Consider the following 15773-nt stretch of genomic DNA (forward strand, 5'->3'; position numbering starts at 1 on the left):
CAGTTTGTGAGAACAATAACTGGATTTCCAGTTAAGGTCTGAGATCATATAACATGCTTCATGCATGCATGTGTATCCAGGTAGCTACGGCTAATGAACAGATCAATCTGCCTCTTTCTTCTTATTGTCGGTCAGGCTTGACAGAATCTGGTATTTTTGATATAAAATAATCTTCCTGCTGTACATTTTATTGTTTGAGCTTATTAATCGATGCACAATTTGAGGAGCATGTATCACACTGTTTTGTCTTTTTTACAGTATATGTTTTAAATATACAGCAGTTTTATACATAGGACCCATTTCCCTGTGTTTTGGCTCTAAAACACAACTTGTCCTTAGAGCAACCCCATATAAAGATGATTGTAATTTACAACAATGACCTGATGGGGAAAAAAAAGATGAATGAATGGAAAACTGGGAGAAAATGATGGGGAAAGGGTATGACATAAGATAAGAATAGCAGCAGCAAAACATCAGTTAAAACTGGCAGCTGTGTGCAAAAGCCAGAAAAAAATATGAGCAAGAACAAACCAGGATAAGCCTAATGTGCTGCATATAGATAAGCCGAGAGTTTAACATGCTATACCAAAGTAAAATATTGCTCTTGATCACCATCACATAACAAGGTCAGCTGCACAGCGCTGTGAAGTGTCTCCTGCTTTTCAGTGGTGAAACAACAGAAGCAACTGGAGCAAAAGCTGATCTACAGATTCACTTATCTTCCCTTTCAATTATATAAGACCAATGAAACTAAATAATAAAACGCCTTCACTGACAGGTCATTAAACACAGTCCTGACTTGAACCTACATTTACTGTACGTAACCTCATTTACACAGGTTGTCCTATTATGTCCTTCTATTATGTCATGAACTAAAACTGATAATCACTTTGTCGATTGTCAGCTAAAAGTAACATAATGATTCATGATGAGCTACAATAAAACAAAATGAGAGTCAGCCTAACAGAGACTGATCTATAGGTTCAAAATCAGGATGTATCCAGACATTTTTTTGTTGTAGGCATCACCTGTAAATCCAGGTGTTTGCTTCTGGAATTCCAGCTGTCAAATTCAACCTATTGCACTGTAAAAACCACAGTAAAAATGAGCTGCAGCCTGCAGGTTCAGTTAAAGATGTGACAGCATCCTTGAATGATGAGCAGAGCTGCCTTGTGTTTCAAAAGCTGTCACTCTGCTCCTGTTTCAGTGACACTTTGCTGTACAGTGCTGCTGCTGGTGCGCAGCTTCAGAGTCAGCCTAAATCCTGTTGAGACTGACCCACACTGACATCCTCTACTGATATTAAAGGACACTACAAAATATTACAGAAAACAAAATTCCAAGCTGTTAAATATCTAAACTACTTTTCTAATTTTAATCCAGGTTGATAATGTGAGGCAAAGCTCAGCCTATTGACCTGTCAATGTCAAACACCCCCTCCACCATTGGATGTGGCAATAGTCAGGTAAAGACTGAGCATTTCTGTAACTTTCATGTCCACTTCATGTTGTGATTGGTCAGCTGTGCAAAAGTGAGAGAGGCGTAAGATATTTCACTCCATTCATTAATTTGTAACACTTTTCATGCAAAAAGCCCAGTGTAACTCCATGAACAGAGAGACATGAAAATATACACTATAAGTACTATATGTATATATATATGTATATATATATATACATACATATATATATATATATATATATATATATGCACTATATTGCTACTCCATCCTAGCCTTTTGTCCAGATTTACCTACAGTAAGTGGACACAAGCAAAACCAAGATATCTACCAAACTCTGAAGGTGCATCCCTCACAGACTGACACTGTGTTCAAAAAGTTAACTGTCAAAATCTGCCCATGTCACCTCCTCAGCAATGTATTAACTATGATAGCAGGAGCTGTACCCTTCTGTTTCCTGGACTTAGAAAGAATGAGTCAGTGCTGTCAGGATTTCATATCATAATCACAATGATGGATGGAAATGGATTCTTGCTAAGCTTCATGGAAGAGGTAGGATTGTGACTTAGGTACGTGGGACAGAATATATTAGTGAATATTAAATTAGCAGTTTTCTTAAGGATTTACTCAGACTAGGGAAAAACATGTTGCAGAGAGAGAGAGATGGAAAGATATTTAAATATTTATAAATTATACATTGTATTTTGATGCTTTGGCAGCACACATATATTATAATGGTAATAGTACATTTCACTACATATCCGCACTCAGTCATCCACTCACTCTCAACCAGTGCCATGTATACTAGACCATAAATACTGTAAATACAGCATGGTAAAGATGTTTTGAGGATGTGTTTCCATGGTAACAAAGTCAAGTGCTGACAGAGAGGCTCTGCTGCCGCTATGCCTTTAGCATCAACTATTTCAGCTTTTCCACACTATTTTTAGAAGTTACATACCAAATCTGGGTTAAAAAGAAAAGGAGAAAGCACACTTTACATCCCATCCACATTTCCATCATCATGGGATTTTGATTATTCAGCCATCTCTCTTCCAGACCATCCTCCCCCATTCTCCTGAGCAGGGAGAGAGTTAATGAGCTCCCGCCCTCACCCCTGACAGATGCAGGTGGAGGTTTACGATGGCCAGGAGCCAGAGTTTCCTTAACAGTGTTTGGCTGTCACATAGCTTCACATAGCTAGACATTTATCACAAGAGAGGAAAAAGGAAATATCAGACAGAGATCACAAAATTAAAAATGAAAATGTTTAAAATTTTGTAGAACTGTATCCAAGGTGTGATATTAATTTTTGTTTTGAGCTTTCAAACTAACAATTACAACATGCTTTATATAAAACAAAACTATATCAGTAGCATTAAAAGAGAGCTGGCTGTTGGTAAGCAATGAGGGAAGGCTTCTGTTTGAAAATGGTTCAATATTGATCAAGATTGTTTCATATGTTTCAGGCCAAATTTGCTGTCAGGTAATGGCAGATAGATTAAGCTTTCTCATCTTCAGATGTCTTGTCCTCACAAAGCTTTGTCCTAGGAGAAATATCAACCCAAAACTTTGATCAACAGTCAGTTATGCAACACATCTACAGCTTCCTCTATTTTTGAATCTTTGATTCCCCTGTTCAAAGGATTCCTTTTTTGTTCCTATTCCGAGTTTGCTGATACATTTGGTTTCTGGCCACTCTTTAAAGACACACTACCTAATTTCTTTTTGGTCGATAAATGCTTTAATGAAACTCAAAACAAATTCACACCACTCTTGGCCCCTCCGGTCCCCCTCCCATCCCCTTTCCATGTGACAGCATGAACTATGGAAGTCTTGTTGCAACAAAGTGCACAAAATGCAGCCTCCAAAGCTCAATTTAGCTGAATAAACATATTGGTTTCACAGTCCAGTAGAATGAGTTGGTTAATGTAATACAAACCACTAACCTTACACAAATGTTTTACTATCGAGTTAAAATTTGTTATGATGTGAGTTCTGAGTTCCGGTCTTGGACTTGTATTTTGGTTAAATTTCCTGTTTCTCCTGTGTTAATCGTGGGTGGTTTTGTGTTCATTAGTTTGATCAGTTTCACCTGTGTTTAGTTTTCCTTTGTTTGAGGTCTAGTTATACCACCAGTCCTTCTTTTGTTCTTTGTCGGAGCATTGCATTGTATGTATTGCGCGAGAAGAAGTTTTTGTTTCGTGTCCAGAACACCAAGTGGCATTATTGTTTGCCTGCCTGCCTGCCCACCGAGTGGCGGAGATATTTTGTGTATTTTGCCTGGTCAGTCCAGATTAATAAATCCCGCTTTTGTCTGCATTTAGGTCCTACCTCTCCTTCTTCATCACCACCACCACCACTTTGTAACAAAATCATAATCAATGTGATTTAAGCACAGCCCCTCCATGGGTTGATGGTTTTTGTTTCCACTGACTGTTTTATCATTTTGTTCTGGACAAATTACACAGTTTTCATCAGTAAAGGTCAAATCTGAATAATTTGTTAAACCTGAGCTGATGCATGATTTAAGTGTTCCTTAATTTTTTGAGCATTGTATCAATTCATATATGTGTGCTGATAAAATGTTAGAAAGAATATTTTAAAGCATAACGAACATTATGTGGCAACTAAGAGAAGTGAAAAGTACAGTTAGTCTAATGTGCCATCATGAATATGATTTCTTCTCTTTTTGAAAATGTTTCATCAGTTTGGTTGTAGTGACTTGTCTTTTTTGTTTTTTTTTTTCCTATTACTTAAAGTTTTCCCACACATCTTCATGCCTGAATTTAGTTGAGAACCCTTCAGGGGGCATTTTGTGTTGCACTCAGTTTATTAAACCTCATATTGCATTCAGTAGTCTCTCTGACCTACTTTCACTTCAAACTTCCATTTTATTGGTTTTGAAGCAGCTGACTGAAGTTACTGTGTAAGGAACAGTCTGGAAACAAGTGGGCTGTGTTTCGCTTTACGCAATTTGACTTTTGCATTAATGTTAGATCCATGAGGAGAATGTGCTGTGGGTTGTGCAGTTGCAGTAGAAAAGATAATTAAAGTGGATGTTTGCTGTCCCTCAATCTACAAAATGGTACAAATAAACACAAAAAGCATGGCACGGGGGATGCAGGTTGAGCCATTAATATTTTAAAACTGACATCATTTGGCTGAAGCTTTTTTTTTTAACTTATTTTTTGGTGATATGTGAGAAAATAGATCCTGAAAACACAGTGTGCATACAACTATGTGACAGAGAATGTAAAAAACTGAAAGCCTTCTATCCACCATGCTTTTGTGGAAAAAGAGGCTTGAAAATTGAAAGGCACTTTGTGGACCTCTGCTGCTGTCCGCCTTTTGATGAGTCCATTCATCTCTCAGTTATCTGCTGTGACAAGGACTTCAGAGGAAACAATATTACTTGACATCAAAATAGTAGCTGTTCTGCCTTGATGTGCGGGCACAATACTGTTCAGTACAGTTTGTTGAGCAGTGAAGTTGCTACTGGAAAGGTCAATAGCTACTGGAAAGGTCAATAGGTGGTAACTTGTCTGTTCAGCTGCTTTACTGGAATGACAGACAGTTCAGTTTTTGCCATCATGTCATGTAAAAATGTTAGTTGCTTCACTTAGTTGGCTGGTGTATATCTTGGAAACAAAACTGTACTGTTTTTGAGCAGGAGATCGTGTGGTATAAGTAATGCGACATGGCACAATTTTACAGGGTACAGTGGTACATGGCAAGTATAAACCATATTCAAATGAAATATGAATTTACGCTAAATGAGAGAAGTTGATATTATTATTATCCATCCATCCATAATCTATACCTGCTTATTCCTTAACCAGGGTCACCGGGATCTGCTGGAGCCTATCCCAGCTCTCTTTTGGGTGGAAGGCAGGGGTACACCCTGGACAGGTCACCAGTCCATCGCAGGGCCACATATAGACACACAAAGACAAACAACCACACACAGTCACATTCACTCCTAGTGAACCGTGCTGCCCATATTATTATTACTAATATTTATATTTACTAGTCGGTTGAAAGAAGTTTTCAAATAGCATATTTTTTTACATTTGTACTATTTCACAGACATTGCAAGGCATCACTTTAAGCTCTAGGAAAACTGGTAACACAGCTGGTAACAAGTCAGGTGAACTATACATTTCAGACCCCTTTGACCACCACTTAAAAGAAACACTACCTAGACTTGTCATAACTGATAATTTTTTTACTATCCAGGGGCAGGTGAAACATCACATTTGAAAAGGTAGAAATGTGAGAACAATGGCTAAAATATTTTGCAGGGAGCTATGAACTCTGCACGTTACACATGTAGTCAGTTTTCCGTCACATCAAACAGCCACAGTTGTTTCATTCACCAAACAATTTAACAATTGGCAGTGTTTACAAACTGCAGTCAGGTTGTTTATATGACACATCAACAGCAGAGAAACTAAACAAAATCTGGTTTTTGAAAATTATATTTGCCATTCATATGCGATCTTGAAATCTAATTGAGAATAAATTTTGTGAGGGTGTCCGGGTTTCAAATCAGATTTAAACTGTCCTTTAGAGAGAAAGACAATATATCCCATCCAGACAACAGTCCAGTGTTTTGATTTTGAACTAGAAAAAAAAACAAAATAAACAAAAAGACACACGTATAGACCGTGCTGTGTGGACACTTTAGCTACACAAACACTTGAATGCACCTTAGTCCAACTTGATTATTGTGAATAGCCAGACTGGATTAAAAAAAAATCTCTGTCTCTGTCAAGGACACACAGGAGGCAACAGAGAGTGGAGCTGACAGGAAAACAAAAACAGAGGGACAGTGATTCTAAAAGGAAGGAGGAAGAAAAGTTAGAGCATTGTGAATACGAGGGTTAGACGTTAATATGTGAGTGACATGAAGGGAAGACAAAGGCATGAAACAAAAAGAGATGAAGTAGATTTCACATATCTATCTCATTGTAATAGCTGAGATTCCCTACTCACAAAGGCCTTTGTATTTGATGCTACTTCACAAAAAATCTTCAATCGAATCTGTTATTAACATTATTACTACTATTTTAATATAAAAGTGCAGTGGTATTGTTTTATCCATTTTCAAAACAAATTCAATCTAACACAGGTGAAATTGCACTGGATATTTGGCCCACAGGGTGCAATTTTCTCTTTTATTAAAGCGAGCTCAGTTTGAAAAAATGAAACAGAGATTAAATGAGTTATTGAGTGGTATAATTTTTCAGTGTTGACACCTAACAGGCTCATTTTCAGCTCATCATTACTGCTGCTCAGAATGTGTGAGAGAAAGAGAGGTGTTTTCAAATTAAATAACTTATTATAAAACCACAAAACACATTTACACAACTTCATTATTCTTGCAAAAAATCTATTATATATATATATATATATATAAAATTATGCTAATTACTTTAATATGAAAAAAATTGAAATTTCATTTTTTTATAATGGATGCCCTCATTAAAAAAAAAACTGTAATGATGAAGATGTGACTGTAACTGTGCTGTTCATTTTCTTTGAAAATATGTATTTTTACTACAGATAAATGTCTTATTTTTAAGTTGTTTGATAGCAAATAAGTAAAATTAAGGGATGTTAAGACAAAATTTGGTTTTAAAGAACTAAAATGTTTTGGTTTAAAGCTCAGGCATGTTTTTCCCTGTATTGAGTAATTAGTGCACATGAACATTTTGGAAAAAGTACTACAGGAGTGCAATTGCAATTATTTTTATTGTCAATATGTCTGCAAATAATCTTTTTCAATAGTCAATTGACTGTTCACAATATAATAATTGAAAATATAGTAAAAAATTCCCTGTAGCCCAAACTAACATGTTTGAATATCTTGTTTTGTTTGCTTACATATTAAAAAGACAAATATGTTGAGTTTACTATTATAGAAAACAAAGGAAAACAGCTAAATATTCACATTTGGAGGTGCCTGGGGAAATACTACTACTCAAGTATAATTGGAGTTACTGGCACAAGGTTGATTCTAAGCACTACCCATTTCCCTCAATACACCAATCACAGTTAAACATGGGCTCAGTTCATCTTTTGCGCTAATGTCTCCTCAGAAGTGTATCCTAAAAATGACATTATTACACTTACAAATGGCCCCTGCTGGCTTCAGATACAGCATGTTCTACATTAGACCAAAACCACATTCACCCATTAACGTCAATCAAGTTCTTTTGCTGCCTGAACCTAATAACAGTCAGGACCCTGGATGGAAACTCCAGTCTCTGTGTGCACTTGGCAACTCTGCTGTCATTAATAGATGTAGAGCTTCATCGTTCACAGTACAAACATTGCCTCTGAATATAATTCAGCTAGTCCAGTGATTGTTTCCTCCAAAATGTCCCTGGGAAAGCAGTGTAGTTGTATATAAATATAACTTCCAAAAGACAGGGTTGCAGTGGACTGTCTAGATTTACATCAATGTCAGCGCTAAAGAGGCCAAATTCTGCTCAAAGCAGCTTTACCTTTAAAGGCAAGTTTTCTGTGAGGTTAAAAGATTTACATAAACTATTCAATGGTAAAATGAGCATCCATCATTCACAGCTCATTGTTTTTTTACAAAAACACTCTTTGCTGATATTAATTTACACTGTGCAGTGCCCAGTTCTACTGATTAATTGCCAAATCCTTGCAAGTGGGCCTTTTTTGTTGCCACTTAAACATCAACATGTTGTTCAAATCTATTCTTAGCCATTTGAAATGCTTGAAGTCTTCTTTTTCCTTCATAACATTTCCTTTTTCAGTTCTCACAGTCTCATCGTTGCTTTAGTTTACAAAAAGCCTCTGCCTGGAAAACTGGGACGATGATTTCTTTGATAATCTGGGGTATATGAATTTCAAAGTGTTTGGCGTCTTACTTGTCTTCTCAATTTAGGCAAGAACCACCACCTGTCACCATATAATAATATGAGAAAATGCTCCATGTCCTTGGGACAAAGGGCGTATTGTGCTAAATGTGCACTGGGGATAAGTACTAGAAACAACTAGAAATAAACTACCTGCACCGATTCATTCTCCAAACAAATAAGTGATTAAGAAAGAGAATGTGTGTCTCTTCACTTTTCCTTCATTGGTTAGTAGCCAGTTTCTCTTTCCTTCAAAAAGAAAATAGTTTGGAATGAAATAGTCTAGTGTGGAAGAATATTAAAAAAAGAAAGTGCCCAAAATAAGAAAAATGCAAAAAAAAAGGTGATAATATAAGAAACAGACAAGACGCCCAAAGGACAAAAGGTAGAAAAAAAGGTAAATAAAAAAATGGGAGAATAGTCAGCAGTCACTAACATACAGAGTCTGCATCATTCCTTTTGCTGCCTGTCAGACACAAGCATCTCGACCCATCTGCCACAAATATCAAGCAGTGAATTTCTAACCTTTGTCAACTCAAGGCTGGCCCTGATATTTTGCTGGCTCTGATATCACTGTGACGTAGTAGGAGGTAATGAGTCTAAACTGCTTTTGTATAATGTTTAAGTTCACACACATGCACATAGGAAAAAAACTGTTTCTTGCTGAGATAAGATTTCCAAGGCGTGATTGAAAAATACAAAACGTAAAAATCATGTTCAAATAAATGGCATGTTGCAAGTAACTGACACTCACCAAATGACATGACCAGTCTTTAACTTTCCCTAAAAGCAACAATCCAGCAAAAGCTTTAAAAAAGACTAAACGTAAAATGGATTAAACAGTCACACAGAGCACTTGTGATTACGCTGATTATGATGGATTCATAATCAGAACATAGTGACTCGTTATTTACTCTATATTGACTGTTTTTCTTTTGTTTCCACTAACTCCTCAGGCAAATATGTAATTCTTTAGTAGCTAAATGCTCCATTGTGTTCAGCCCTTATTTTCTAAATGTAATCAGTATTAGAGCTGGAAATCAGCATTGGTCTCATTGCTCCAAATTTCAAATCTGTGAAATTAAATTCCTTCTACATTCAACAACAAAGTTGTTCCCTGAATATACACACACATGACACTTTGTGTAAAAAAAAGTTGAGCAAAAGTGAGAATTTTAAAAAAATCTGCACCAATTATATAGATATCATCATTAAGTATATTGTAAAAAAAATTCAAGTTTAACTATGAATGACCTGTCAGAGGCGGATGCTACAACTAAGTACAGGGATCCACTTTAATTATCACCCTGAGTACAGACAGGACAGAAGCTGAAAGTCTTCTCATTAATTCATCTGCGCAGTTTGTGTTGACAGGACACAAACAAAACTGTTATCTAGTGTTAGCTACCCAGCAGGGACAAACTGAATGACGCAGAATCCACACACTGTTGACGCAACTTCCACAGCATCACATCTCATAGCCAGAGACACCACCACAATCCTGCATCACAGCCGTCCTGTAAACTGCAGCAGCTCACACAGGCTATAATTATTGACGTCACAGTTTATGGGCGTGTCGTGACTCACGATGCCTGATGCAGTCATCATCTACGTTACTTGTAAAACTTAAAATAACTTTGTGCACGTAATTGTTAGATTTCCACAAAATAGACATTTTACACATCATGTAGCCTTAACTGAACCACTTACACTAGTAATTACGGCCTACACATAACAATTAGTGGAAATGTACTTACTGACAAAAGGCAGAAATGCAAAGCTTGATCGTGGTGTTTTAAGATTCAATCTTGGATCATTCAAAACCACAACTTTTATTTTTTTAAATGGAGCCCTACTCTGTCTGTTATTGGTGCTGAGCAGGTAGTTTACAGTAAGCTTTTAGAGCTTATATGCTGAAAAGAGCTGCCCGCTGCAGCTGAAATTTACACTACTGGCCAAAACAATAAAGCTGTGGGTGGCTAAACACTGAGCTGAAACTCACTATAAAGATCTGTAAGGCTGAAGGTTAGCTGCCTGTGAATGCATTATTTCTTACCAAGCTGCCTCACTCATCTCAAGATAGATTTGACTAAGATTTTCTGTAGATGATGGAGTATGTACAACTGGGATGTTTGTACAAAACCTGATTTCTACAGCGCTGACTGTCAGGTTGACCCCTAAACAAGCTGTAGTCACAAGTTTTTCAACAAAATTTGTATGGGAGTATGACATCATTCCTGCCTGGCTTTCATTCCTTGCATCCCAAAGGTGATTTTCAACTTTCAATGCTGGTTGCTCTGAGCTTCCGAGCTCAGCAGGCTGTAATGACTTCTGCGGCTGCTGAGTTTAACTGTCAGAGGAAATTACAGAAATGTCACTGGCAGCAGTGTATTCATCTGAAAAATGAAATGAAATTGAGATGCCTGCCTCAAACAGGCATCCTACACACATAATACCTGAAAGGTCCAACATCAATTGACTGATGGCATTTTGAAGTGTGTCACTTTTAAAATATTCCTCCATGAACTTTCTTTGACTTGCTTTCTTAACAAAAAATATTAGATGTTTAAACTTACGCAGTACTTAATGATAAGAAACATTTTAGAGACCTACAAAATGATTTCATAAGAAGCAGTCCAAATGTCAATTATTGGTTTTGAGCACAGGCTAATACAGATCACAATGATCCAGGAAAAGTGCAGTAACAACATCCACTCAAGGGAAGTGGGGACATAATGTGACCAGTAACTGTGGTGATACTGTATGTGAATTTGGCAAAATATACTACAATAGAGTACCTCAACATTTTCTATGAATACTAAGCAAGCTGCAACTTTGGAATATACTGATAATAACTTCGTAATGAAAAGTTAAAGGTCTTTCCATAGGTTTTATATATTAACACTAATTGATGTCAAAAAGATGCCACTGTGAAACAGAAGCTAAAATTGTACTTACTGATGTTTATTTAAAGCTGCTGGAATCCAACAACATGGTCATGAAAACCAAACAACATACTGCAAATGTTTGGTTTTGTGGGGGATTTGATTTGTTTGGTTTTGTACTTTTTACTTCTGACTGAAGTTCCTGCACCCAATAAATTCTAATATTTTTAATAATAATAATATATGATTTGCAAAGTAAGATTGATACATGATAACTGATGACAGTTATATAAAAAGAAATATCCATAAAAAAACATAGAGAGAGAGAGAGAGACAGAGACAAAGGATGCTGTTATCAAACATGTTTGTTATCAAGCAGTCATCAGGGCCTGATTCATGAGCATTTTCACAGCTGCAGCAATTTCATTGTATATCTGATGCTGTGATAAAGTCACACAGTCTCACTGACTTAACCTAACTTAACCCTCAAACATCATTATCACAATGAGGGGGAAGTGCTATACACGCAGATGTCTACAGAAGCATTAAAAGGATTTTTCAGTAGATTCACACTCAGTCTGCTCATGCTTCTCTCTCTTACTGTACGGTTTCATTAGTGCTGATGATAGTCAGACAAGTCAAACTGAGGAAAGAAGCAGCAGCCTGAACAGCGCCCAGCATGCCTACGACCTGAGAGTCTTGTCCTGCATGTCAAGTTTAATTTGAAATCCTTCCCATTTGTTTCTGCAAGTGCAATATAGATATTTCTTTTTTCACTCACCTGTCTTTGCAGGACTGAGCTTTGCATCACTCACACTATGTTGGTCTGTGAGGTTGTTGACCATTGTACTTATCAATGGGTTGATCTTCTCTGGCTTTGGTTGTTGATGAAGACAAGAAAGATTTGATTGAATTAAAAAGGGCTGTTATGACTTTCTATGTTGTGGGATATTTTGGGAATATCAAAAGCAAGCCAACCATCACTGAGCAGATAGCACAGATTGTCATGGGTTGTATTATAAATTTATATTTGGACCCAAATGCAGGAACAGAGGAAAAGAGATGTGGTGGAGAAGACAGGGCTTTATTTGTGGCAGGGGTGTTAAAACAAAACCAGTGACTATTACAGGCACTGAGGTACAATGAACATGAAACTAGATACTCGACAGACAATGACCATGAGCAAAGGTAACCTCAGGCTTAATACTGATTTACACAGAAGCACTAAAAGTCCAGTTTCAAACCCATGTTTCAAAACCTGTGAGGCAACACTGATCTACTGTGCCATGCAAGATGAAGATCTAAATGTCCAAAATAACAAAAGACAAAAACGGTCTCTTCCTGTGACTCTGACAGCACTACATCTTCACCGTTGCCCTGTCTGCAGGGTGTATCAGACCTCAGGCCTGTGACATTGGTGTTGACCCTCTAATCTCCTCCTACAGCACAGCCTGGTCTATGTACCCACAGTAAAAAAAATTATCATAGCACAGCAAACAAATACAGCATGATCATAATCACAAAATAAATTGACTTTTGCTGCAGATTTTTAGTATTGTAAATGCAGATGTCACTGGGTGTTTATTACGGCAACGTTACTAGCAACAAATCTGAGTAAGCTGTTATCATGTGAGGCAGCAGAGACAAAACAAATTAACATTAACATTTCTACAATGTCAGGTTTAGGCCTTTGTTGTCATTTATTCGAACAGACAGCCATCCTCTAGTAAAAGTGTGTTTTTATAGAGAAAAGAGTGTGGCCTAGTTAAATGATCTGAAGTAATTATTAAAATAAAGAGGAATAATTAAAACTAAAACTGAAAAACATTATTAATACAATGTAAAATGCTGACCACAAGTGACTACATTAATTGTATTCTTGGTTGTCTCCATTAGGAATAACAGTTATTTAGCACATAGAGTAAAAGTTTTAAAGTCCAGGCTTTACTGGTTTCTTCACTACAGCTTTTGTAAAACTAATTGCTGAGATAATAGTTTCTCATTTATCAGTTTTAGGGACATGATGTACTTTTCTTTCTATTTAGATACTCTGCCACTTCTCTGTGTCTGTCTATTGTGCTTGTATCACAAAGACTTTCTTTTAATAGTCATTCTGACCCCTTGTCATGTTTCTCTATCTTCCAAATAGTTTCATTATATTTTTTTTCACCAGATATTCAAATACACAGGGAGAACTGGTCTAAACCAGAGGGACCATATCCATAAATGCGTTCTAATTAAATACTATTACGGCTGTTAAGTTTTTGTGGCTGTTCTCAACACATTCAATGGTGAAACACCTTGGCAAGAAATTGTCTACTTTATAAAAAGAAAAACTCAGACCAGTGCTGTTTTTTGCAGGATTCGAAGTGTGAACCACAGCGACAGCATGATGGCAACATCAGGTCTAGCCTGACATTAGAACAAATTGTGCTGTATTTTCTGTTATTGGACACTGCACCAGAGCATGTAAACAAAAATATGATGGAATCATTTTTCAAGTAACCCACGTTAACACCTAAATCAAGATACTCAGAATAAAGGTCAGCGTCTATCAAATGCTAATCGAGACAAGCAACTGAGCACCATCAGCTTCTATATATCGGCAGCATGTTCACAATCTATAATCTAATATGTTTTTTTTCACTATATGTGCTTATTAGTGTTTTTTTCTTATCCATCTATTACCTATACCTGCTTTTCATCTGCTTAGCATCATGGCGGAAATGCATTCATTCCCAGCTGACCCTGGGTAAGAAGCTGGATACACCCTGGACAGGTCACCAGTCTATCAGCCATTGGTAGCCATGGGCCACACAGAACCACAGTGGACCATGCTTGATACACATTAAGATGACTTAGGTCTTTTAACTGGTTTGGTTTCACTTCATATTGAAATGGTTCACAACTATACACTACAAAATGTCTCATGTTGATTCAGTATGCAGAGCATCTTAATTATCGAAATGGGACAATCATGTTTTAGTTTGTACAATTTAGAGTCACCAGTTAACCTAACCTGTATGTCTTTGGACTGAGGGAGAAACCAGAATACCTGGAGGAAACTCACATTGGCATGAAGGGAAGCTGCTTTAAAAGTTCAAAGTGTAATATCTAGAGTGATCTATTAGCAGAAATGGAATATAGTATTGTCATAAATATGTTGTTATTAGTGTGTAGTTACTGGAAAATACCAGCTGCTGCATTTTCTTAATCTTAGAATAAGCTTTTTCAATCTACATAGGTAGTGGGTCTCCTGTCACTGAGGCAGCCATGTTGCACCACCATGTTTCTACAATAGCCCAAAATGGTAAAACCAATGGGGGATTGCTCAGAAGGTTAAAATCTGCAGTTTCACTGATAGATGCCACCAAATCTTTCACATTTACACACTGCAAATTGAAGCCACACTCACTCACTAACCTAAAAAAGCTCAATACCTGCTGGATTGTTCTGAAGTTCTGATGTATTCATTGTCACCACAGAATAAACCCCAATGAGTCTAGTGGTTCCATGTTTTTTTAAACTTCCAAAATAAGCCAATGTGAACAAACTATAATAACTTACCTTCCCACTTTCCATTTAATTACATTCCCACTCAGCCGTACTTTATATTTACCACTAATTAACAAAGGTTAGCATGCTAATACACCAGACTCAGACATGGTAAATATTATACCTATTAGGATTGTTATTGAATGCGTCTTTGCATTTACCTCTACCTAAAACCTCATGTGGATTTGAAGATGACTTGGACTGCTGAAATGTCTGTTTCTGCACTGTACTACAAATAAACCCTTGATATGTGGCCTTTCTTCTGGACTTTAATATCCTCCCAGACATATTAAGGTTCTAGTAACAGTAATGTTCTACTTATTTTTCAGCCATTTTTCAATTTTATTTGCTAGTGTGTAATGAGAACTGAAGCCTCAAAGGGCCGGTAATATGGTTCAGTCCAGTTTTTCAGATTACTTTTCAGCCAGTGACTTATTTTTATTGAAAGAACAAATGGAGGAGTTATTGACTGTGATCTTATTCACTGTTATATCTAAAACCCACAGATTAGACAAGTGAGATATTCTTTTCATTTGATGCATGCAAAACTTCATTTTAATTACCACTTCACTTTTATTTGAATAGTACATTTGTAGCTCAAGCTAAATAAGAAGCTCATTGACACCGACACGATTGACAACAGCTTGGCATGAAATGTGTTGTGTATGTGCTGCTTCATACAACAGTATAAACCTCTAAACAGAGTCCCGGACCTCATCTCCATCGTTCCACCTGACAGAAGGAGACCCAGTCTGCTCCTCAATCAAATCTGCTTGTCTTCAGATGAATGCCAAGCAGCTGCCAGATTTGAAAACCTCTCAAATGTATTTTAGTGACACCACAACAAAGATAGTTTTAAGGCTGGGAGACATCACATAGACATTTTTTTTTACTGTGCACCAGTGACACTTTCAGAAATGAATGATACCTTAAGACCAAACAGTTGTACTTTATTAGGCATTCAAAGCACTTATAGCTCCT

Source organism: Mastacembelus armatus, chromosome 3 (genome assembly GCF_900324485.2).
Source record: "Mastacembelus armatus chromosome 3, fMasArm1.2, whole genome shotgun sequence".
In the NCBI taxonomy this organism is placed as follows: Eukaryota; Metazoa; Chordata; class Actinopteri; order Synbranchiformes; family Mastacembelidae; genus Mastacembelus; species Mastacembelus armatus.